The 27,866-nt window shown below is 38.4% G+C and overlaps 1 protein-coding gene across 4 annotated transcripts in view; it reads right to left on the bottom strand.

Annotated features, from left to right (window-relative positions):
* LOC145669547 (protein brain tumor-like) overlaps positions 1 to 24,795 on the bottom strand; it is a 229,349-nt gene extending 204,554 nt beyond the window's left edge. Inside the window, exon 1 of one of the 4 annotated variants that reach the window (XM_081737735.1) lies at positions 24,605 to 24,795. The gene's annotated coding sequence lies outside the window, so the exon portion shown is untranslated. Of the gene's footprint in view, positions 1 to 6,945; positions 7,428 to 24,367; positions 24,518 to 24,604 lie in introns of those variants that run through there. The other 3 variants (XM_081737736.1, XM_081737739.1, XM_081737737.1) reach the window with 3 other exon arrangements.
* Positions 24,796 to 27,866: the final 3,071 nt, after the last annotated feature.

Genomic DNA, 27,866 nt, shown 5'->3' with positions numbered 1-27,866 from the left:
TGAGAAACATTTATTCTATAGAGAAAATAACAATCGATTGCTCATACGTATATTCCACTTACCACCCACAAAAATCTAAGCGACGTTCCATATTGTGATTAATGATTGGCTAAGCTGGAATTGGTGTACAACTAGTGTTAGAAAATATATATATTTATTTAAAAAATTTCCCTGACTTATTGATTTCCAGTCTTTTTCCTTGAGTTTCCGTCACCTGCACCATTTTCCCTGACGTGTAAGAACCCTGTATTACGTCACAATCATTGTCGGAATCTCTGATAATAGAAAATGAAATGAAATCTTTCAGTTTAACGTCCCACGATTATGGAACAATTAGTGAAATAGGAACGTGAGCGGAAACTGGAGTATCCCGCCCCCCCAAAAAAAACATGGAGACGATGCTGTCCACCACCAAATTACTTGGCCAGGATCGAACCAGAGGCCCCATGCAACCAGAGGTAAGCGCTCTACTACGGAACCACCGGTTTGTCATGGTGTGAATGGTGCACTCACAGAAAATACTAGCAAGCAAGCAAAGGGCATTCGAGTTGCCAAACAAAACTGGTTTTTATCATCCAAGCACAACCACTCCTGCAGCACAGCAGTCCCACGAAATCCCACTATCCTTTTACGAAGGACGAAAAGTGGATGGGGGTGTAGTGGAGGCCTTAACTACGCGATATCCATGTTTCCCGAGACAATACATGAAAATACGAGCTGAAAACATACTTACTTACTCGATTTGAAATTACATGTCAGTATTACAATGAAAAAGAACCTTTTCTGAAGATTTTATCATTACAACTTTTCTTACTGTTTCTGTGATTAACGTTGAAACAATCCACAATGTCGGAAATTTAAGTCAAAATTTTATTAGGGGCCGCGGTGGATGTCGTATAACCTTAACTTATGGTGCATGAGGTCCTTGGTTTGATCCCAGCTCGCGCCAAGTGAACTTTGTGGTGGACACACACCGTGTGCGTGGGTTTTCTTGGGATTCCCCGCTTCCTCCCACATTCGAACATTCCATTCATTTCTCATCATCATCATCTCCTTTAGCCTAGCCGGAGCAAGCGTGGGACGTGAAACAGCTTTCATTTAATTCCAAAATTTTATTGATTCTTATAGCTCAGAAGTTTGACGGGGAAGAGAATCATGACATCACAATTACTAAGCAATAATATCTTCACTACATAAAAGCCTTGAAAATAGTTATGGCGCCATATAACAGCACTTTGTAAGTAATAAAAGGCCAATCTTTCAACATATTGGTTTCACTGGTGGTGAGTTTAACGTTCTCTTGAACGTCAAGGCTATACGAAACGTAGGAACTCCTGTTTGACCATGAGATTCGAACACCGCCTCTAACCACATAACCATGAGGCAGCAGGGCAATATCCGGATGTGAATATCAAAAAGGGTTTAAATAATGCATACAGAAAATACAGTGTGTTCAATTTAAAAGCGATACGTAAGGTATAGTGCGTTCACTCAATAGGAGTGCAGTGCAGTGCGGCTAATTTTAAGATCTCATGCTGACTTTTACAACAGCATCCCTTCATCCCCCTTTTGACAACTGTAGGGTTGCAACGTCTTAACACTCACTGTGTCTTGTTCTTTGTTCTGATACTGCGGCTAATATGAAACAGATATCAGGGAATATAAGGAACAAGGAAGCTGGTCTTGAGGAACAGGGAATCTAGCAGCACATTTTAAACTGTGGCAACTAAAACTCCACGTGGAGTTGACAAGTGACCGTCAATTGTTTGAAATGGGGGTTCTGATTGGCCATTTAGTTATCAGTAGGGGCAGGAGTTTTTCGCAATTTGAAATTAAATATTTCGCATTTGAAATTAAAAATTTCATATTTTGTCGCTTTTTGAGATATAAAATTTCTAATTTTGTCGCTAAGTAAATTATTTTACAACTCTAATATAAATTATACAAATTCTAATGTAAGCCCAATATAATTAATAAGCAATAAATCAATAATACTACTTAGGACAATGAAGTTATTCTTTATGCAGTTACTAACAACAAATTACTTCTTTCTTCCTTTACAAGTCCAAAAACTTAAAATACACTAGCACAGTATCATCACGATTGCCATCACAAAACAACACATTGTATTAGTTATACACCGGAAACATACATACATGTAAAACACATACATACAATACATTAGTGCAGTATCTTCTAGTATATCTCGTCTGCAAATTATTATTCTGATGAAAAGTGCAGCATGTTTCAACATTTTCTTCTTTCATTTTTAGCTTTCAATCATTGATTACAAAGCTGTATTAAAAAAAAAAAAAAAAAAAATCTTTTCACAGTCAGTATTCGTTATTGGAACCCATATTGCCGACAGGCACAAGTTATTTAAGTTTAAATTTTTCTCCCCTTTGAAAAATTGTACTTTTTATTTCTGTATTTTAAAAACTAAAATTGACGTTTTGAAAAATTCGCAATTTGTCGCGTTTTACGGCACATTTCGCTCAAAATGTCAGTTATCGCATTTTGTCGCGACTTCAAAATACCTATTTCCTTACTCAATCTGACGTAGTTCGTTAAAAAAAAACAACTCTCGGCTTTGTAGGAAAACTTTCGCAACTTGCGAAAAAAAAAAAAAAAAAACTCCTGCCCCTAGTTATCGGGGGTGTTTTCTGCAAGATCTCTCGGACGAATGGCACGAGCCAACACATGTAGAATAAGAACTACACCTCGTTTGAAGAAACGAACTAACTACACTTTTAAGTCTTATTTTTGTTGTTCCGTTATGCCCACTATTACAAGAAAAGTTTATTGCGGCGGAAGGGTGGGAAGAGTTGTATATTTGTGCTCAATATCACGTTTAAACTGAATACACTATACTTTCATATTTAAAAATATTGACAGATATATCAAAGTATAGCACAGCCCTTCCCTGATCTTACACACATCAACACTTTAGAGAAAGCGAGGCGTATAAACACAGTCGATTGTTCCGTTCAAGGTAATGTGGTTTATAAACAACTGGACAAGATGGATGTGATCTGTTGGTCTGGAAAAGCTTATACACATTTTCGACCGAGTGACACTTTAGTTAAATAATTCTAGGTTTCATATACCCAGAAATTGAGTGCGCACTTCTACCAGCATTTCTATATTACATGAAAGGTTTTGAAAACAAGAAAATTAGAGATCATTTGATAGTATAAGTTTGTTTTATATTATATAAGTTATCCTCGTACATATGGAAGAAGCATGTATAATGAAATCTTCACTCCTAACTCTCAGGTCGATACAGCTGGGGAGAAAAAATTAATTACAATATTCTCCATTATACCAGCTCTGCTTTATATTAGCAGAATACCCGTTCTTCGCACGGAGAAAATAAGTTTCATTTAAGACAAAAAGGGCTGCATTTGGATTTAAACGTCATCGGAAGTGTGACTGTTCATCTCAAAGATCTCAAAAACTATGGATTCGACACTAATATTAGTCATTTTCGATCATGTTTATATATCTCCCCCCCCCCTTTCCCAAAGTTGCGGGGCTGAATTTGGATTCAAATAGGGTCGAAAGTGCCACTGTTTGTCTTAGCGACCCCGAAAACTATGGATTCAACACTAATATTTATCATTTTCGATTATTTTTAAATATCTCCACCGCTCCCATAACATGCACCGTACAAGTGAAATGATAAAAACCATTCCAGGCCCGAATCTCATGTACGCTGAAAATTTGATCGAGATCGGTCGAGTGGTTCAAAAGTTAAGTCACAAACATAGCCACTTCCATTTTTATTTATATAGGTCTCGATTACATCAACGAATTGCTAAGCAAACATATTATTATTATTATTATAGAACTAGGCCTTTGTGCCGCAGAATAGGTCCAACATATTAAGACTTTAAAAGTAAGGTTAAGCTTGGGGTAGGGTAGGTTAGTTAAATTTTTAGTTCGGGTTGGATTAGTTTCGGTTGGTTTTGCTATTCCTGAACCTACCCTGTGGCACTTTCACTACAATTTCACCATTTCCCGAACTAAACCAGTGTTAGCTGGCGAAACTGTTACATGACATTTTAAAAATAAAAATTTGCTTGGTTGCTTAATAATTAGTATATCTAAAATAAAACATCTAACATGCTACAATCATGCTTTTTACGTTAAAGGGAACGGATGAGAAATGAAAGTGAATGATTAAGAAGGAATTTGTGGTATGAAGATGTGGGAGTAAACCGGAAATCCCAAGGATACAATGCTGTCCACTGTATGACTCCCATTACTAGGATCAGAATAGGAACTGCACAAAACGTGAACGCCCTACAACTGAGCAAATGTGCCTTCTATGTACAGGGTGTCCGAGAAGTCCTTCCCTGATTACAGAAATTGATAACTCAGGCTAGAAATAAGATAGAAATATGAAACTGGTGTTGAATTGTTTACAAACTATAAAAGTTTTTGTCTGTTAGGTTTGTTCTGTTTTACCAAGTCTCAATTTTCTTTTTTTTTTTTCTTTTTTGTTTTGTTTTGTTTTAGGTTTGTAGTACGTAAGTAAGAAGCCCAAGAAGCCATGCCAACCAACCAGGAGAAGGCACAGTGTGTCCTGTGGTACCATGAGACACGATCACCAACCACGGTGCAGAGACAGTTTCAGACAACATTTGGGAGGACTCCACCTGATGTCAAGAGCATTAAAGCCTGGTATGAGAAGTTCAAGAACACAGGGTCGGTTGCTGACCTTCCGAGATCCCTCCAGTGATGTTGGCTAATGTGTGGATGGAAATTGAAAATCGCCTAGATGTGCTACGTGCTACCAAGGGTGCTCATGTGGAAGTGTACTGATGTGACCAAAACTTATATAGTTTGTAAACAATTCAACACCAGTTTCATATTTCTATCTTATTTCTAGCCTGAGTTATCAATTTCTGTAATCAGGGAAGGACTTCTCGGACACCCTGTATATTTTGGAGCAACTCTCAAAATAAGACTGTATATTCCGTAACAACAGTTTTCTTAATGTTGTAATTTGGATTGGCATTACGAAAAAAAAAATTTGAAATACGAACTGTATACACTCGTTAATTATAATATATTTTAAATCCCAACGTTTGCTTCTAATTGCCGGAACTATTTTTTTCAATTGTTGGTTGTAAAGACACCTTGACGTGAACATACATTACATTTAGTTTACTTTTTAATTAGACCGTTTATTTTTCATCTCCTAACATTATATATTCTTTCTAACAAAAAAAGACTAGATTCTCAATTCAACTGATATAAAGAGTAGATTATCTTCATAGGCCTTGAGGACGCACCCCAGAAATTTTTGTTGTGGGGGGGTTCAATACTATAAGCCTCTACGTAGTATTGAAGAGGCATTATTCTGTACCCGATAAAAAACTAAAATATTTCTACCTGCATTTTCAGAAAAAAAATTATAGAACTAAGTTGTTTTTGGAAGAGAAAAGAGTACAGATAAAGTGTAAAATCAAAAGTTTGCCTGTTAATCCTTTTAGGATTTCCACTCTTTGAGGTAAATTTTAGACTTTCAAACAGCTACAGCTACTGCTTCCTTACTATTTACCGTAGGATCACAGTTCATACTTTTTTTTTTTTTTTTTTTTGGTCCGTGTTGTACACCAGAAACGGAAAACCAAAATTTCAATTTTATATCTTGAAAACAAAGGGCGGATTTTTTTTTTTTTTTTTGAAAATTGAGGTGATACATTATTAATCGTTGAACCATGGTTCATACCTCATTCTCTTCAGAATAAAGCAACCTTTCCAAGGATACTGTCCGCATGCCCATATCATGAACCAGAAACAGGAAATTAGGGAAAATCGGGAAATTTTCCGAAAAAAAAAACCTTTTTTGGAAAATTGAGCCCTCTGGCCCGGGATGGGTTTGACATAAGACATCTTAAAATCACCTGAGAAATACTTAGAAGTATACACAATGCGTGTTCAATATTTCAAACTGATGCCTTGGAAAATAAAGACGGAAAAATTTTTCAAAATTTGGCCGAAGGTCAAAAATATATACGGATTTGTATATATAGTACATAATAAATTTCCTGCAACATTACTATCTTCCGGAATTCCGGAAAACCGGAAATTTTTTGAAAAAAAACACCCACTCGGGATATTTGCGCCCTTGTGCCCGGATTGGTTTCACGTAGAGATCTAAAAAAGAAAAAAACATCAAAGATGCACACAATCCGTATGCAAAATTTCAATCTGATATTTTGAAACCTAAGGGCGTGAATTCTTTAAAAAAAAATTGCCTTGGACATTTGTCATAATTTCCTTCCAATAATTTGACCGAGAATAATCCATTCAAGTGTTGTCTTCAAACTCCCCACTATATTACGGTTACAGCAGCGATCATTAGCAGCTCCTATTGTACTGTCAACAAATGAAATTTAAGTTCTAGTTCTACGTGTCATCAACATCCATCGAGCTTACGGGAGATAGATTGTGTTGATGGTAATGAATGAAAGAAAATGAAATCTTAGGTTTTACGTCCCACGATTTGCCGACTAGGCTAAGGACAATGATGAGAAATGAGTGAAAGGGTGGAATGAATATAGTGGGAGGAAACTGAAGAACCCGAGAAAACCAAAGTACACGGTGTTTGTCTACTACAAAGCTCACTTGGCGCGAACTGGGATCGAACCAGGGACCCCATGCACCAGAGATGAACGCTCTGAGCCACCGCGGCACAAATGAATGAAAGCGTGGTAAGAAATGGGGAAATCAGGCAAATCCACGCACGCGGTGTTTGTCTACCACAAAGCCTTATCCTACAAGTTATGCGGTCAAGTATTATATGAAATGTAACGTTTAACGTAACTAGCATCACTTTCACACGACCCTGTAATTAAATACATATATTTACACAAAGGTCAAATTACAACTTTAATGAGGACAAAATTGGAGACTCTCCTTCCGAGACAATACCTTCATTTGTAATTGGTGAACAATATTCGAACTGAACAGTCCTAGTTGCACGAACTCACAAAGCACTTGAAGATTTCATCCACTGTATAAGCATTACTTTCCATGTGAAAACTAAAAGCCACACTACACAACACTCCCACAAAACACAGTTCTTCACTCACACTGTAGTTGCTCTACTGCCAAGCCACTTCACTTTCGCTTCTACAGCGTACACATGCTAGACTGCCTCTCCGCTTCTCTCCCTCCCAATTGCTTCAAGACATACAATCGAGGCCAGTGACGTCATCCACTATAGCTCTCCAGAACCCGTACTTCCTTATCCGTTTTAGATTTTCTGACAGCTTACTCCTGCACAACTTTTCAGCATACACAAATGGTACTTTTGCACTTTTTTTCTTTTTTTAAACCAAGCTATATGTGGCTGCCAGTCGCCAAAGGTTCAAGCACCAAGCAACAAATAAAATATGTTACATATACACACAAAGAATTATCTACTCCAGCGGCCACCGCCCTACGGCGCCTGGTTGGAACGAGAAAGTTTCCACACGTCTTTTTTTTAAAACTCTTATCAAATAATTCATCAACTATGCGCATTAATGTTGCTTTTATGCATAACACTGCTCTCTCTCCTTTCCAACGTTTAGATTATAAATGATTGGGGCACCAACAGTAATGAACGACTCTTGACTACATGTACGTGATCGATGATAAAACAATGCACGATCTTTGTTTTCCACACATGTTCCCTTCGAATTGCATTTCAGTTGTGTCTAGGGCAAAAACATGCAAAAGACCACGTAGTCCATATTACACTAATTATATTCAAATCGGGAGCTTTATAGGAGTAAAAGTGAGGGGAAACGCCATCCCCCCACTTCCAGAAAATGTGGCGTCCCCCTCATTTTCTAAAATATTTACAAAGGAAAAGATAGGCACGTGGAACGGCGTGACGTCATGCGTCCTTTTCAGATCCACTTTTACTAGGGATGGCCACAAAGTTCCGGTTCCGGCGGAACCGGTTCTCGGATATCCGGTTCCAGAACTGGATCCGAAAACCCGGTTCCAGAACCGGATCTTAGGAACCGGTTCCAGATCTGGATCTGAAAACCCGGTTTCAGAACCGGATCGTAGGAACCGGTTCCAGACCTGGATTTGAAAGCCCCCAAAGACCCGTAAAGGAGGCACAAAGTTCACCTTCGAAACACTGGAAAAAGGACCAAGCGCTTGTGTCCTCCCCGCGCAGACCCGCTTGTGCCCCCAGAAAAAAAAATTCGTCCACCAGTGGGTGTTTAGCCAAATGAGTTGGCCAGTTTGCCTGTTTAGCCAATGAGTTTGCCAGTTACCCAGTTTATTTAGCAAAATGAGACAACCGGCCGCCGCCTGCCTGTCGCTTCCACCATTTCATCCAGCACACTGTTCACAGCCTGCCAGCAGCTCGGGTTTAGCGTCACAAAGTTTTGGTTCCAACGGAACCGGTTCCTCGCGGTTGGAGATTTGGTTTTCAAAACCGGTTCTAGACCTTGATCCGAAAAACTGGTTCCGGGACCGGATATCCTAGAACCGGGTCCGTTCAGACCTGAAAACCGGTTCTGGCCATCCCTAACTTTTACCCCTGGAGTTATATACATATACTTGTGGGCTTTCTTACATTTTGTTGTAGTTCTGATAACAAGAGTTACTCTACGCCAAAAGACTTTTGAGGCACCCTGTATACTTTTTCGTAACCCAAGTGGTTTAATTAGATACCTAGACTAATGGAAGGGGTCTAACTTCCTACAAAATGGGTCGACCTAGGAAATATCCGTAACCATTTTTCCTTCAAAGCGATCTACATGATATGGGATTTTACATGAACATATACAAGTTATTAATTAAGACTTCCAGCTGCTGACAAGTTTCATGGACTAGTTCCAGTAACTACCCTCAAATCCTAATGAAATTTATATGAAACCACCACAAGAACGTACTTTTTGAAACAAAAAGTGAACCAACAAAATTAGTGCACATATCAAAATTACGCGTGATCATACATACAATCATAGTATGAACATTTGTCAGCTGTTGACGAGTTCCATGCTCCAGTTCCAAAGATTATCGTCAGATCCTCGTGAAATTCATGTGCAAAATGCCGGAAAAAAAGAATGTTAAAATTGGTACATTTGTATCGAAGTTATGCTTGAAACATACGCATATCAAAGTCGATTATATACGATTTTCAGTGCATCCGTTGACGTGTTACATGGTCTAGCTCCGATCCTAACAAAATTTACGAGGAAGGATCACAAACTACGGTTACAAGGTCATATTTCCGGAGTTTCGTCCGTTATACAGGAATGAGGATTGTACGGTAATTTTAATACACATGGAGTTGGCAACTATGCATTTTAGCCGCCTATTGCGCTAGTTGTAGGTAAACACAAATGGCGACGTTTGGAAAACTGGTCTCGCAAAGAAGACCGCTCAGTTATTCGACTTCTGTCAGCGAAACATTTAACCGCGGCTGAAATTCGCCGGTACTTGGTAGAAGTTTACGGAGAAACTGCAATGTTTCGTAAACACGATGCAGAAAGTTTGCATCTGGTAGAGAAAAACCCACATACAGCTCAGAATACCACCACGCTGTTGAAGCAGTAGCGATGGGACATCATCGACCACCCACCCTACAGCCCGGACCTTGCTTCAAGCGACTTTCACCCCTTCCGTACCTAGGAGGCCGTCGCTTTGCTTCAGACGAAGAGGTGATAACACTTCGTGACCGCGTGGGTGAACACGCAAGGACACCACATTTACCAGGGAATTTTCAAACAGATCTCACGATGCCTCAACCGATATGGAGAACGTCAAAAAAATAATCTAATGTACGTACTACCTGTTGGCTGTACTGGATGTATGAAATATGTGTGTTTCACTGCAGGCTTTGTAACCTTACTTTCTGATCATCCCTCGTATATGGCTCTTTCAAACTCATCAAAAACTGTGAACCTATATTGATGTTAGATGTGAAAATACAATATATAAACGGATCGAATTAAGAATCCCCCTCCTTTTTCTGGTCTGTTAATATGACGTATGTATCTCAGCTCAGAATGTCAGACGCCACACGCTGTCTACATTAACGAATTCAAGATGTGTAAGACAAAATAGCTCAACTGATTTCAGAGTTAAGGCACACTTTGATACACCTTAATGTAACATATTACTCTATATTGTTATGTCGCATGATCTCGAAATACATTTCAAATACCTTTACTAATTCAAAATTCAATTCACTATCGAGAACTATCTATCTATCTTTCCCTCACATAAAAGAATTTCAATAATTTCCTTGTTATATACACCAGACGTCTCATCAGCACATGAATAATCGTACTTCCTGGCCTTTCTCCGTAACAACAAGATCTGAGTTTTCACTAGACAATGTACCTCAAAGATCAACAACGCTATCACTCTCGAGAATAAACATTCTAAGAATAGAAACTATAAACTCATTATCAAGAGTTCATGGAAAGACCTCAATGTGCCATGCATTAAATTTTATCTTCACAAAACATACGAACAAGCACTTCGATTGTATTGTCCCAAGAAGTTTGAGGAACATATGCCTGCAGGAGAGTTCATTTCCACAATTTTATTTCCACACCAGCTGATATTATCAGTTTTCAAACTAATATCATCCTAAAGCAAACCTCATTGCGATATACAGACATGATGAAAGAAAGAAAAAAAAACTCCATTTTAGATAGACATCTAGTGATTTCATAATGACCAATCCATAATGACTAGAAACAAAACAAACAGCTAATCACCTGTTTTTCTGTTCTCTCTATAACAAATTAACCTATTTCGAAGCTTTTCTCGCATGATTTAGCCAAGAATAAGCATTATGAAAACTTTAATATAGGGTGAGTCACAAGATTCTACACACAGCCATGCACTTCTCGTCACTAGCCAAGATAAGCATACACGTCCTACGTAATCTTATATGAAAATCTCCCAAGTGACAGTTTTCATTATTGGTCCCACAGTTTACATCCTGTTTACAACGCAAGCAATTTCAATTGAGACTCACTTTTTTCACATAAAATCGCTGGTGATTCTACTGGGCGTTTACGTCTTTTGTCAGCAGTTCAGGCTACATCAGATCAGACTTTCAGCTTGTTGATTGAGTCTTAATGCGGACGTCAACATCGAGGCAATTTGTCTCCGTCACGATCGTAACCAGAATCGATAACAGTAATAGATTGAGGTTTAATGCGGATGTCAGCATCCAGGCTATCGTCCCCGTCACGATCAACGCGACTTAACACGGGCTGCAGTAAATAGTCTGGTCAAGACTTCGCTTAGGAACTATGTGCCTTATCCAAAATTAGACGTTTCAGAATTCTGCGGTACTCACGCAACAATAGAGAGAGAATTTCACTACGGGCAAATAATTTGAAGTACTCACAAACTCCCGGAGGATTCTGAAACCTGTAAGATTATGCAGCATGCAAGATTAACCCTTACAGTAGAAGTAAGATTAGGAATTAGATTTCCGAGCCTTTGGCAGCTAAAACCATGTTAGGCTATCACGTATAAGGGATGATGCCCTCTGCGATCGCATTACCCAGAAGCTGCAGATTTCAACCACTTACGGTTTTAGTGCAGTAATAACAGTACAGATAAGTATTCTTGGGACATTGAATCCATACCAAAAGACCACTCATCGCCATCACTTACGGTTTTCGCTCTACAGCAATATTGAAACTAAAAATGGTAGATTTCTACCACTATCGATTTTAATAGAGAGGCAGATGAAGTTTACTCTTGATACGTCAAAACAGATCTTGGCTTTTGCCCTATAGGAATCAATATTAAAACCCGTTACCACCAATACCAATCAATATTAAAGTTACTGCGAATTACCACCACCTCCAATTTCACTGAAATAAGGACGGAAATGGAAAACATCCTTGGAATGCTTACGATTAGGATTTAGATTTCTGGGCTGTCGGCATCAATGACCATTTAGCCGGTCACGTACATGAGGGATGATGTCCCTCAGCTAGCATACTATTCGCGGAAAGAAGGAAGGGACCTGTAAGTTAGGTACCACCCCGTCATTTGCCTGGTGTGAATGAGGAAAAACCTCATTCAAGATGGCTGGCCTGAAAAAGCTTTATACACATTTTCGACCGAGTACCCCCACCGGGAATCGAACCCGGGACCGCTCGCACCTAAAGCGCGGAATACTGAAGAATCTATCCATAATTTATGTAAGTGATGTGTATACAGGGTGTTTCAAAACAACACCGACAACGTTTGGGAGGTGATTCCTAACACCAAGATAAAACAAAAAGTGTAGACCAACCTGGGTGCACAAATGCTTCCTTTCGGAGTTATAGACTGCCGAAAATATTTTTTAAAAAAATAATAACTTTAAAGCTCCACAACTCCAAAACTATGGGACCTACCGTAATCGGGTCGACTTCACTTAGAAACTAGTATGCGCCCTAAGCAAATAGCAAAGTTTCAGAATCCTGTGGAACTTCTAGAACAATTTTCATAGGGGTAATTGGTGAGTACTTCAGATTACATGCCTGTAGCCAAACTGCTTCTATAAAAATTGTTACAGAAGAATCGCAGGATTCTGATACATGGATTTTTGGAAAGCGCACATATTAATTCCTAAGTGAAGTCTTGACCCGATTACGGTATGTCCCATAGTTTTGGAGCTATGTGCCTTTATCCATTTTTTCATGTTTTCGGCAGCCTATAACTCCGAAAGGAAGCATTTGTCTTATCTTGATGTCAGGAATCACCTCCCAAACATTGTCGATATCGTTTTGAAACACACTGTATAGAAGGTTTCTCCATATCAATTAGTTTCTGCTCCATGGTGATCAATATTGAAAGTAGATACATTTCTCTACTACTTCCGGTTGCAATAAAAAAATGAAATTAAATCAACCAGTTGAACGTCCCACGCATACGCCTTTTAGGCAATGTAGATGGCAAGTGGATGATGGAAGAAATGGTGAGATGAGAATGTGGGAGAAAACCCACGGACACGATGTTCTCTATCACAAACTTACTTGACACAGGATCGAATCAAGGACCTTAGGCATAAGACGTAAGAGCTTTACCACTGAACCACCGTGCCCCCTCGGATGCAATGATGGAATGAAAAAAAAAATAGTTGAATAAATAATTAAATTATTCCTTACGTACAGAAGGAATGACAAATTATAAAACATGCAGCACAATACTATTCAACTGACATTAGGTGCTGATTTATTTTTTTAAACGAAAAAGGCACAAAGACTATGAAAATCTCCTACAATAGGCAACATCGTAGGTAAAAATACATTCAGGAATACATGAGGCGACATGGAAAAATGAAATCTAAGTTTTACGTCCCACAGTTATGCCAGTTAGGCTAAAGGAGACGGTGATGATGAGAAATGAATGAAATGGTGGAATGAAGAAAGTGGGAGGAAACGGGAGAACCCCGAGAAAACCCACGCACACGGTGTCTGTCCAATACAAAATTCACTTGGCGCGAGCTGCGATCGATTCAGGGACCCCAAGCACCGGAGGTGAACGCTCTACCACTGAGACACCGCGCTCACACGAGGCGACATGCGTTTGTAATTATAGATACATAAGTGTGATCAAAAGGAATAGACATTAGAAATGAATTAAATCTTCTGCGTTTTACGTCCCACGGTTATGCCGGCTAAGCTAAAGGAGACGGTGATAATGAGAAACGAATGACATGTAGGAATGAAAAAAGTGGGAGGAAACGGGAGAACCCCGAGAAAACCCACTCACACGGTTTGTCCACCACTAAGTTCACTTGGCGCGAGCTAGGATTGATTCAGGGACCCCATGCACCAGAGGTGAACGCTCAACCATTGAGCCACCGCGGCCCCGAATATTGACAGAGCCAAAGAAACATCAGGAGTGCAAAAGAAGATAATTCAGCTGTATCCGGGTTACAAAGGTATTTGCATAATTCGAAACATCCATTAAAGAAGTTATAATTCTTCACGAAACATCACCCTGTCTACAAAAAGGACCTTAATTATTTTAGGGATGGGCAAAACCAGTTTTTTATAAAACCGGAAACCGTTCTACCGACAATCGGGTTTTCACCGAAACTGGTTTCGGTGGACTTTTCTATTTCTGTTGAAACGGAATCGGTTTCTGGAAAACAAAACACTCTTCTGGTCAGAAACAGAACCAATTTTTGAAAAAAACGGAACCGGTTTTGAAGAAAACCGAGGTTTTTTGAACATTCTCAATCGGTTTCGGTTTTCCGAAAAACTGTTTTGAGCCCCCCCCCCACTAATTATTTCACATATGGACTATACAACATAGGTCAACAATGAATGTCACGAAAAACGGTGGGACGGCTATCATATAAATTCATAACTACACTTAATACCTCGGAGTTGCAAAAGTGGGGACGTGTCTCCCAAATCTAAAAATCGTCAATGTTTATAGTGAATAAATACATACGGAGCTATCAACACATTACGTGTTTGGGGGCACGGATAGTTTTATTTAAATATTACCAGGAAACAGCCGAAATATTAGTTTGGAGATAACGTTTCAGTATAAGTGATGTTTGGCGATTTCATGCACAACCCTACAGCAACAGGCTGGAATCGATATCTGGCAACAGTGAGCAAAAACCACCCGCACGTTCAAGGAAGATGGTGATAATTTGATTTAGCGTTATCACGTAACTTTAAATGGCAATTGGTAACGGAAGAAAAAGAAGAAAATATATCTTCTTTCGTCGAATACCTAATTTCATTAGGTAACAGCACAGTCATGCCGATCATGCAGCATTCATGGGTGGGGAGTTTCATTAAAATCTACAATTTGAATTCCCGAATACTAACTATTTACAATCTATTTCAGATATTGGCAGGTAATCTATATTAAACAATGGAAGAAAAAGTAAACCACCACATATGTACAATAAAAAAGCCTACAATACTCAATACACCATAACCATTGCAAAAGTGAAAAAAAAAAAAAAAAAAAAAAAAAAAAAAAAAAAAAAAAAAAAGCTAATCTCCGGTTTGTAACTAAATCAATAACCGAAAAATGCAACCAATGAAAGTTGGTTAAAAACCTTCCTTTCATCTACAAATGTGTACCCCTTAGCTAAAGTAAACAAATGATCAATTGAAGTGGTGAAATAGGAAACTGTGAAGTTGTTCACTACAAACTCTCATGGCTATGGCCTGGAATCGAACCACTAGCTTTTCGCACCACAGGTGAGCACTACCACTGAGTTACCGTGCTCCCCTTCCCATGAAAACTAGGAAAAGCATATATTACAGTCCAACATATATATATACAAGGGTATATTATATAGGGTGGCCCAAAATTAGACACACAGTCCCGTACTGATCAATTCATTGCTTCTTATATAATTTCTTATCAGGTAGACTTAGTTTCTTTATTATTTGTTCTTAATGTATTTTTACTTATATCTTAAGCTCGGAGTAGCCGAAGAAAATAAACCTATAAGCTAAAATGTTATACTTGATCAATGGAGAGGTGTATACCTACCTCTGTGCTACCCTGTATATTATCAGATGTACCCTTAAAATTTTAAAAACTGTTGCTCTAGAATTACATTCTGTGTTCCATTATTAATTATCCAAAAAATATGCCCGATCCCCCTTCTCACACTATCTTGTCCTTCAAATGTGTTCATAATTCATATGTTTACATGTGCCCTTATGTTTATGGACATCAAGGTTCGCAGTACAGCAGAGTCCCGATTATCCGGGCTAATGTGGACCGGATCTAACAACTCGGATAAGCAAAAACTCGGCTAACACAGAAAATTTATTATTACTGCACAGTATTTATTATTTATTTATTGATCGTTGTTTCTCTTTATTAGATTATTTATTATTTTTATTGGACATACAGTATAGTACATATAATTGTGCTTCATACATAAGAAATAAGCCGTAATAGGTAAACAAAATGCAGTTTGATATTGATACGTGTAAAAGTAGAACATAATACGAAACAACACAAATAAGACAGAGTAGCGTACATACATTATATATATATATATATATATATATATATATATATATATCAGTCTTTCATGGTCTTCTGCTTTATCAAGCTGTCTCATTTCTGGCCGCGATATTGCACAGAGGTAGCATCATCATAATGTCAACTGGTGCTATGTCGTCTTGCTGTTCAACGTAGAACATAGCAGTGCCTTCTCAAACAAACTCAAGATATGCAACAATTAACCCTTGTATACTACCAACAACATTGTTACACAGGAATTACCATGGGATCTTCTAGAACCCCATCTAAATTGTGTTCTTTACGCAGAACCATCAGACAACTGAAATTAAATCTCACTTGTTTAAACTATGTATTATGATAAACAAATCTGGGATCCCAAGAGACCCCATGATAGTACACAAGGGTTAAAGCTCGCTCCCTTAATTCTGGCAACAATGGGCAGAGTCGCTATCTTGTTTACTACGCTTGCAGGCTGCTATCATTGTAACTGGGTTGTTTTTTTTTAAATTTTTGCTTGTTTGGATTAAGCTCGGATAACACGGAACCTCATTTAATCGAACCTCGGATAATCGATACTCTACTGTATCTTTCTTAGTTGCAAACTTGGATAGCTCTAATTTCTGATTGTGGATACAAGTAAAATAGTGACTGGGAGAAATAGTTATTATGTGATTTTATCCTAATGCCATTCATGCCTGGCAAAGTAACGGTAACAGGATAGTAATATGGCAGTTACTGAATCAGTATCACCTACTGAGTTAGATTAAAGGTGTCAAGCAAGAAAAGCCCCTCCTTGAGAGTATATCAATTTCCCCACTCTCAATAAAAATGGAACACTATTTTAAAACCTAATAGGCTATGAAGACCGCTAATTATGAAGCAGGTCAATCATTACTATGCAAAGCACAATAATTGTAAAGTATTGGCCATCCAAGGAGCTAGAAATTAATATCCATTATTGCTCATGTAGGACCGTAGCTGGAGCTTACAGATCCATGGTATCCCTTCCCTCTTTTAGTTTACGGAGTACTGGTTTTAAAACATTTTATATTGTACAGTCAGCAGCAAAAAAACCTGCAATATGAGCATGTAAGTCTATTGTGAAACGACGAAGTCTATTGTTCCAAAATAAGTGTGCAGGGGAGGACGCCGAGGTTTTTCCTGGCGTGATTCGTGCCACTTAAACATTATGTTGATTCCATGCGCTGTTAGGCGTAGTTTCACAATAAACTTACATGCTCATGTTGCAGTTTTTTTTGCTGCGGATTGTACACACAGAGATGCCTGGATGACACGGCCTGCAATTCTGTAACGTTAGTGAAATTTCCATCACCAACTTCCACCTTCCTTAACATGTCTGTCTTCTCTGTATTCTAAGAAAGATAGATTGCACATTCCAAAACTAAGGTTAACATCAAAGTCTACGACGATTCTTAAGGTCAAAACATTTTTCTTCTTTTTTAATATTTTCTAGTTCTTCATCCAGCGTACTATGTAAATCTCACTATTGCTCATAACTAGAATCTACTAATACGATTATATACACCTATTATTCTGTCATTACTACATTACCCATATCTATAAGAGAAATCTTACGAATTCGTCATGGTAACAACTTAAGAATATCTTGAAATAGAAAAAGGAACTAACCTTGCAGAAGGTGCTTTTTATTATTATTATTTATTTATTTATTCCTGTTAAAACTTAATATTCGATATATCAGCCAGCGCTGGGGAAATGACTGAACCTTATTACCGCAAACAGGAAGAAATTACTGAGTGTTTAATCCTAACTAAACACTTCACAAATCACTAATAAGAACTTAACACTTAACAGCTCAAACGATGTTCGTTTATTTTAAGGTGTAAAATGTATTCTAGAGATGTTCAGTCCTCACTACCTGTTTGACTATATGCACTACCGTATTCCCTTGGAATAATACAATCAAGTCTGTTTACCTGTGTATATTTGGTTATGAACATGTTAATCATATTTTTCCTTTACAGGTTTGTCACGGCGAAAATTCAGCTTCTTGTTAAGAGTGAAGACTGAAATATCGAATAGTAAGTTTTAACACGAATTTAAATAAATAAATAAAAGCACCGGATCCGAAGTTAGTATCTTTTCGATGTTAATATGCATCCTAGAGCATCTAGAAATTACTTGAAATGTTCATATATCTAGTCTCTCTAATGTTAATACTTTCTTAGAAAAAAAAAACATACATTTTGTACCGGGTCACGCGTTGGCTCCTGGATATTAGCCAGTCTAACCATCCCGTGGTTACGCTCCTGTGTCCATGTTGGTGAGTGTAAGTAGGTGCGCGTTCTTTCAAACTAACAATGCTGAAGTGTAAGGCAGACACATGCCGGTTACATCTCATTTCTTATGTAGTGTTAACAAAGAAACTATGTTCCAAGGGCTTAACACACGTATGTCTATACACACTGTCATACTCTCAATCTCCAACTCTTTACACAAATACTATAAAAGTAAAGTAAAAATCGCCCTCTCCCCCCCTTCCCACACACACAAACATACCATCTTTCGTAATATACCATGCAGGCTTAAGGCTCTGAACACTTATTTGGGTTTAAAGTTCCATAATCATGCACCGAGGCTATGGGAGACTGGGATGAGATAGATGAGAATGTGGAATGAAGAAAGAGGGAGAACCCCGAGAAAACATACGCACATGGTGTTTGTCCACCACAAAGCCCACTTGGTGGGAGCCAGGATCGAAATAGGGACCCCAAGCGCCAGGGATGGGACTACTGCAACACAATGCCGTACTGAAAAATGATCTGGGTTTAATCCCTTGAGCAAGATAATTACGGGAAAATATATTAAGATAAAATATCAAAATTACGAAGCCATTGGCCAATCCTTATCAACGAAGATTTAAAAAAAAAGGAAGAAGAAAGTAGCTGGAAACAGATGGTCGTCAAAATAAAATGGTAGATTTCTTTCAATCGTAGCAGCCGTTTGAGCTCCACACTGGTAAGGTACTTTATGTTAACTTTTCCAATTCAGAAAAATTGTTGAATAGAACGCAAGGACGCGTAAAACCGTTTATATTATTTGTAAGCACCTGGAATCTGTATCCAAATATTTCTGTATTGTTTGTATGGTGAGGACTACAAAAGAACAGCCTTCTGAGCTGACACCGTCACTTCTTTAACATAGTGCCTTATCAGTGTGGAGCCAAAATGGCACCTAACATTGAAAATCTCACCACTTTAGACTGACAACCAACTAATTCCAAAGTTCTCTCTTTCAATTCCTTCGTATACTTACTAGTAAGAACGGATTGAGAAAAAAAGATTCATAAAATGCTTCGTGTAAAGCAGGGTGCAAAAATTCCGGTCGCCAATGGAGACTAGAAATTTAGAGCTGGCGACCAGTGTTTAATAGGAAGAAGTTTATTTCGCACGAAAATAATTCTCACTGAGTAAGAGAAAACACGGAATGTGAAGTCTTTCCAATGGAAATTTTATGCCCTGATGTAAGCTCTTCCTCTGTCAAACCAAAGGCGGGGAGGCTCTTATAATTTGTATGTGAGAGATACTGACGATCATCATTCTTGGATTGGCAAGTGTGTCTGACTGAAATTTTGCGCCCTGGTGTAAAGTATTGCTATATGGGTCGGAAACATGGACACTACGCAAAAATGATGATAAACGATTAAAAAAGTTTCGAAGTGTGAGTGTGGAGAAGAATGGAAATAATTCGCTGGGTGAGTCCCAAACTAATGAGAGTGTGTTAGAAATGGTGGAGGAGATAAAGAACAATTTTAAACATTATTAAGAGAAAGAGAAACTGGTTGGCACATTGGCTGAGGAGGAACTGCACCATGTGAGAGGTGCTAGAGTATGGTGGCAAGAAAGAGGAAGGCGGAGAAGGGGACTACAATTAATGGACGATATCAAAACACAGAAGTCGAAGAGGTTAGCAGAAGGCCGTGGAGGACGAAAGCTTCTCAGTCGCAGCAAGTGACCTGCCAATACTTATGATGACGACTCCTGTGTTGTCCTGTCCCCGTACTCTTCATACACCCTGCATACGGAAGTCACGCTTATCCTGAAAAAGTGTGGATGAATGAGTGCTTGAATCCCTTTACCCCTGAAGAAATTCTGTGTAAGCCACTGGCAGCACTCATCGAGGTGATGTCTGCAAAACAATCCGACGTTCTCTCTTACCTTGCCTTCCCAAGTTACCATATTCATTTTAAAAAGAGAGCAATCCTAAGTGCCGCATTATAAGAAAAACTTCGAGCCCACCGGAGATCGAAACCGACCAGTCTAAATGATAAACTGTACCGGCTAGGTTACCGCAAATTACCGGCTAGGGTTTTCGACTATTGTTATATATGGAATACATACTCTACCCTTTCAAAATATCTAATGCAGCATTGTAAAAAAAGAAAATCTGAAAAAAACGCTATTTCGCAATCTCTCGCATTAAGTTGTTATTGATTCTTTGCGAGAATTAACGAAAACTCCACATACAAAACAACTGCTTCCTGAATAGACAAACATTTCGTTAAACAGTTATTTATCTGATTATCTTAACATCACTTATTTGGCGAAACCTGCACCTAGCGTAGTTTATAAAAAGAAGAGGTTAATGTAACGCAATATGAAGAGACTGTCTACTGGAGTTAATATTTCCAGTTTCCTGTCAGAAAATCTTCCAGTATACACATTACACCGAACTTTAAAACATGTTGAAAAAGCAAAATCTTCTCCAATACTCGAGTACCTAAAATCGAAAAGTAAATATTTTCCAGACGTTCGCTCTCTTAGAATACCTGTCATTATCCACACTCATTTTTTTCCTGTGCGCGCAGAGGAAGGGGGTCAAAATTTATGAAGTCTTATCTTATAAACATTATCAATTTTCTTTCTTGAACTACCTAGTTTTCACTGGTCGGCCGGTCAGTCCTATCAACCACCTGCACCTAGACGATGGGGTTGCCATCTTCAACTATCTTAAAGGGGTTTCTACATTTCTCCAATATTACACAATAATATCCAGTATTTCCAGTGTCGATACCGATGTCTAGTCGATTCATTGGAATGGATGGATGGAACGATTTTTGGAATTAAAATCTCGAGTTAATTCTACACCTGGGGAGCCAAAACTAATTTTAAAAAAAAAAATTACAGGAGAAACGAAATGAAATCTTTGTTTTACGTCCCACGGTTATGCCGGTTAGGCTAAAGGAGACGGTGATGATGGGTAATGAATGAAATGGTGGAATGAAGAAAGTGGGAGGAAACGGGAGAACCCCGAGAAAACCCACGCACACGGTACAGGAGAAACGAGTTGTTACGAAAGGGTAATCAGTGTGTGAGTAATCTGTGAACAGCATAGAATAATGTGTAATGGAGGAACACGAAATGTTGCCGGGATGGGACCAAAATTAGCTAAAACACAAGCTGTTGCCGATCCATACAAACCGTAAACGTCCCGTGAAACATCTAACCAAAATCAGGCTAAAATCCCCCCCCCCCAAAAAAAGAATGAAGATTGGGGGGGAGCCTGGTCCCACAAAAGCAGAATTTATCTTTAAATCTGGCTATGTATTCCTTTCGCCATATCCTTGCAAATCGAGAGATCTAAAACACTGAAATGAGCGATGGGTTTAAGGCTAAGGAATTTTAATTCACTAGCAACCATGCATTATTGTTCTAGTTCACTATATATATAAAACAGGCCAAGAATAAAAGTATATCAGTACAGGAAAATTTCCTAATTTACGCCAACCCAAATCTAGCCCTCACCTAAACAATAAGAGCTAAAAATTAAAACCCTCTCCGCTACTCACGTCTCTAGCACAGCATGCACTCTCAATTGGAATCACCCCGCGATACCTCTATTTGCCCAGAAGGTTAGAATGGCCCTAATTGTGCTAAATAATTCGAATTAATAGGGAACAAGTGAAGCTTACATATAGGAATATCAACCACTAAAACGCATGCACACCGTAGCCAATGGATGGCAATTAGTATCTCCCCCAACTCGTTTCATGGTTCCAGAACCGAGTATCTTGTTTTTGTCTAAATTGTGATAAAGGTAGAAGTACAAGGGCCCTGGGGGTTTTTAACTCCCTTCGCTAGCTGTCCCTAGCTCAGCTATATTTTGTAAAGTACGTAACACACTGTAAATCTTATATGTGCAAAATTGGGGAAGATACTAAATATCAGCCCCAATTTCAAGCAACTGTGTTTAAAAAATTGAATATCATTTATTTCAGTAAATATATATGCAACTGTTCATTCAAAATAAAATATATTTTTGCTCAATGTTTTTCACGCAACCATTTAATATTAATATGAGCACACAAATAAGTGAAACGTTTTAATGGAAGATTAAAATCTGACGGTATGACTTTTAAAACACTTCACGAGATCCATTACCCACAAATGAGTATTTTTGGGTAAACTTTACAATACACGCTCCAGATGCGCATTGATGAGTAGGACTGCTTTACAAGCATGCAGAAGAGTAGGGTAGGGCAGAATAAGACAGGGATAAGTAGGGTAGGGATAGGAACGGGTTAGCTTAAGGTTAGGGAAGTTTTGACTTCTCGTTTCTGAGTCACTACAGCAGTTGGGGCGAGTATTGTAAAGTTAACCCATTATTTTAACCCTCTCCCATTCCAACACACAAAGAAACTTGCCAATATCCATGCATCTTCAGGCAAGACTATAGTACACGTATGTTATTAGGCAACAGCTGTTAACAATAAATTTTAAGACACCCTCCTGATTCATTAAATTTGTAAACATTCTATGATAAATACAGGCTGAATATACAACCAGTTTCTATCAATCTAGACATAAGAGTAAATAAAGCCGGGACCGGTAGTGTAATCATGTAAATCTTGGAAGGCAGGCAGGCCCAATGTGGGAAACTGGGGAAGAAGGTCTCCCCCTCCCATATAGGTTAGTAGCTATGGTTACTTTCTGTACCAAAGTTTAATATTTAATTCATACAGCATTGCTGAGCGAGTGAAGGCGGATGAGCCCCGCAGAGCACGTTGTTTTCCGTCTTTATTACAGCTAAATGGGAAAGGGGATCTGTGTTCTAGTTTTATATATAGCGTCAACACATGCTATATGAAACATGAGCTACAGTACTAAAATAGAATCCGAACAACCGTGCCTGCTTCCTAATTTTAATGCTTTTCCATTGGAAATTGAAAAATGAAATCTCGCAGTCTACGTCCCACAATTATGCCCTTTAGGCTAAGGAAAACTATGATTAAAGCATGTGAATGACGGAAGAATTGGTGGAAGGAAACGGAAGTACTCCGAGAAAACCCACAGACATGCTGTTGTCCACCACAAGCTTACTTGGCCACGCATTGAACAATGATCCCACGCACCAGACGTAACGTTCTACTACTCAGCCCGTCCACCAGGAACTCAACCCGGGTCCAGGTACACAAAAGACGCAGGCGCTAGCCACAGACGTTAATAGTAGTTTATAATCTCGGTAATGTACAAGGACGAAAAAAAAATGCTATCGTTACAGTAGGATCTACATCACACATCTACGCAATTCTCTATAATTCACTCGGAAAAAGTGAATAGGCCTAAAATTCTGGGGTACCGGTAATCCTATACAAAAACTCACCGTACACACACATTAATAGTATATCAACTATTCCTTAACTGTATCTAACAACGCACCCATGTACACAATCTGATCACACCCTTAAAATTAATTTGACATTACGGCACACTATCCACACCACACACAAAAAGAAATTCAATACAACATTACGTATCTGTGTGTGTATATATATGTATATTCCTATGATTTATCAATTTTGGACGAATATGGCACACTTTATTAAAATGTAAACCACCCAAAGCAAAAAAAATTCGGAAATACACAAACTTCGCAGTTTCTTCCCCTTAAATATGAAATGAAAATCTGTCAAATCATTTTGAATACGCTCAATGCTGTATTCGAACGTCTAGCTATTAAGGGTTAATTGTTTCCCTTAGTTGTCAAGGAAATTTACTGCTGCCAGGAGTACAGATAAATACACGAAGTATGGGAATACTTTAAATACCCACGAACGAAATGTCACAATGGATTAACATTTCAATTGTCACGCACCACTCAATTCAGCCGATATATGATAATGATTTTACGCTCACATTCCATTTCTCGAATAAACCGTAATATATGTAACACGCTTGTTCCAGAGCAATTATACTGTTAATTCCTTTGTGTTTTAAGGGAGCACATGTTAAATCAAAAAGGCGGGAATATTCGACGTCAATGTTTACAATATGGTGCGCATGATGTTAATATTGACTTTTCATACACTACTACAATTATTTACCTCACTCTGGCCACACATTTACAATAATACACATGCACTTCGGATATTACACTGCCAATGCGCATTTAATGTCAACAAGCATGACATATGTAACGTACACATAGCAACATGTCAAACTTCGCACTCTCGATTTCACCTCTCAGAGCTTTCACTATGTAGTCACTTGCTACTTGGTACACTTTGAAGTAAATACATTCGTCAACACTTGAAGAAAAGAACGAATAATTCCTTCCTTACCTTGAAACACAGCAATCCTTTCTACATTAGTAGACTAAACCACTCAAATACAGCAGCCCGCCATCTTCAACTGAATTATCCGACTCTTTCCTCGAAAATTAATAGCACTACAGGCCCGCCAGCCAGTCTCTTCTTTCAGTTTTCTTTGTGTGCAACATCCAATCGATACTGAGCGCGAGTCTGTGCAAAACTGGCTGGACAGTTGACAGCCAGATGGCGCATGATCACTCAACAAGTACTGAGCGAGGCGGATTGCCTTGCCTTTTGCTTTCTGTTGTGTTCCTAAAAATTTTTACTTGACATGAAGCATCACTTGCATCGTGAATTCTTTGTTACGTAAATGTTTTCTTTTTTTTAGGTGCAAGCTAGCACGAAAGTGAAAGTAATATTACGCGAACCGTAGTTGAGACGAAGCATAAGATATTTTTCTTAGGATAAAAAAATGAATGTAGCTTAGCTTTCGTGTTGTATTATAAATTGATCAGAATATATCTACCATTATTCTTTCCTTGTCTAAAAATAAAATGTTTTCTAACTTCATAATAACGATAAGGGAACTAAAAAGATAAAGACTTATGTTTGCGAACTCACAACACATTGATATCGACCAACAGCCGGAAGTTCATTCTGTGGAGAGGGGGGAAGGATGGAGATAGAACGCGCTAATGTATACAACATAAGTTCACAATAGCACGGACTCAAGAAATGATCACAGACGCCGCTTTGTCTCCTAGTTTTAGCTATGGTATCACTTCGAAATAAAATATTCCATGCTTTCTTATTGTATTTTGCAACGTGTTGCGTATGCAATAATTCATGTCTGTGAATACAGTACTATAAAAGCTAGTTACGTAGTTAAATGTATTTCTACGTGCTCATTTTGAAGCCTGTTGTATTACAATATGCTTTACAAGACTGAACTCATGACATATTTCTACCTACAAGACCCAAGAGGCAGGGACGTATGTAGAGGGTGGGTCCAGGGAATCCTCACCCCCCCCCCATTTCTAACTTCTCTGTAAATTTAGTCTAATTTTCAGGTGGTTTTACAAATTTTAGTGTTATTTATCATCCTCATATTGAATTTGGACCCCTCCCGAAATAAATTCCTACGTATGTGCCACCAAGAGATTGCCATGCCTTGGAACTTGAATTCGGTGCAGTTAATTAGTGCGCAAACGATCATGTAAGATTATTTGATGCATTAGTCAGACTCTTCCCCACCTCACTATCTCGGTTTCCAAAGAGCAGATATGTGTTTTCTCCACACCCTTGGATCTTCCTCAAAAAACAAATAAAATGTACCACTCTTTTAGTATATCGGGCCGCGGTGGCTCAGTGGTGGAGCGTTCACCTTTGGTGTATAGGGTCCCTGGTTCGATGCCAGCTCGTGCCAAGTGAACTTTGTGGTGGATAAACACCGTGTGCGTGGGTTTTCTCTGGATTCTCCCGTTTCCTCCCACTTTCTTCATTTTATCATTTCATTCATTTCTCATCATCACCGTCTTTTTTGCCTAGCCAACATAACCATGGGACGTAAAGCTGAAAGGTTTCATTTAAAAGGGTCGGCCATCCCTGAGCTAAGCATCCCAAGTAACTCAGATGATCTTCCAACGTTGGCTCAACAATTTTCCAACGAATTCACTGTTCCCCAACAATAGGCCAACAATTTGGGCTACTTGGGATTAGTTAATGAGTGAATACTTCTTTTAGGAATAACCCGTAGATAATTAATATCATTCGTTATTACAGATTTTCACTACCATAGTCAAACATAAGACAATCAAATGCCCTATATCACCAAGAACTCCGGTCCTTGACAGAGAAACTTAGTTTAAAATCAATGTTTTTTTTATTGTTATTAATATTATTCAACTGTTTGAACGCATGAGGAAATTAATTTACCGTATGTCATAATAACAGTAAGATCTTACGTTGCTATCACCCATGCATAACTCTTGTTTTTCATATTTTTCACTTTCTTTTGTGGTTAGGTAACAGCTAAGGGTACTTCTGCTCCATTTACCTACTGACCACTGGCAGAAGGAAAAGTGTTTTTCTCCACTTTTGTTTTTCCAAGCGCACACAGTTTCTGAGTCAGTAAAGTAAGCCTTTCGGTTCGCTTCGCATGCATGTAGGCATCGCGTTTTGCCGCGGGCGATTTTAAGACTGAAGACTACTACAGGACCTGGAACGAGCATAATAATGATTGAACAGCAGACAATAGTTTTAATATCGCATAAACCCATTGTTTCTTGATATTAAACAAAAGCTTTTTAGATCTACTTTGCTTTTAAAACCGGTTATATAGAAAGCGTTAAATCTAGTATTATAGAACACTCACACACAACTGCTTTTTTGCTATTACAATTTATATTAATATACTAAACAATAAGGTTTGTTTTAACGTTTAATATTCTGTTTCAGCTCTGAATTCTACAATGAGACATGGATTTGCAGGAAACAAGAACTGTAAACTAAAGCCGAGACTGGTATATACAGGGTGTCTCAAAAGTCCCCTGACATATTGTAACTTATTATCAGAGCTGCAACAAAATATGGGAGGGGAAACCGTCTCCAAATATGATGTTTTCAATCTAAAATAAAGGATTTTTTTTTCTAAATCGGACTAGCCATTTGGGATGTACACTATTTATGCGTCCAATGTTAAATGAAAATGGTAATTTACCTGGATATACAACATAAGTGAATGAAGTGACTGTTATGCTAACGTGTCGATGGCCAGCCCTCATTTTAAAAATAAAAAAGAAAAAAAACATTCACCATACTCTTACAAAATTTTTCCATCTCCCGTCCCGTCCTTCCCTCCCCAAGCACAGATAAATGGCAACGTTGTATTTTAATTTAACATTGGGTGCATAAAGAGTGTACAGCCCAAACGGCTCGTCAGACTTAAAAAAAAAATCCTTCACTTTAGATTGAAAACATAATATTTGAAGACGGTTTCCCTTCTTACATTTCATTGTAACTCTGATAATGACAGAGTTGCCATGTTAGGTGACTTTTGACACACCCTGTATATGTATTTATGCATTGTTGTCGAGATACACGACAGTTGAGACCAAGGATGTTATAAAATAGAGGATATGCCCGTACTGCAAATTCATGAAGCCATATGTCAGCTTCGCCACACCTACTCCGCCATCTTTGTTAGCTCAACTTACATAGTCAATGCTCCATAAATTAAAGTTAAAATTTGCAATATCTTACGTGCTACTTCTTGAATACGTATTAAGCAAAT

The sequence above is a fragment of the Thermobia domestica genome, chromosome 14, assembly GCF_964235325.1.
Source record: "Thermobia domestica chromosome 14, izTheDome1.hap1.1, whole genome shotgun sequence".
In the NCBI taxonomy this organism is placed as follows: domain Eukaryota; kingdom Metazoa; phylum Arthropoda; class Insecta; order Zygentoma; family Lepismatidae; genus Thermobia; species Thermobia domestica.
Note: the sequence above shows the minus strand (reverse complement) of the source record. Positions and strands in the feature narration are given on the sequence as shown.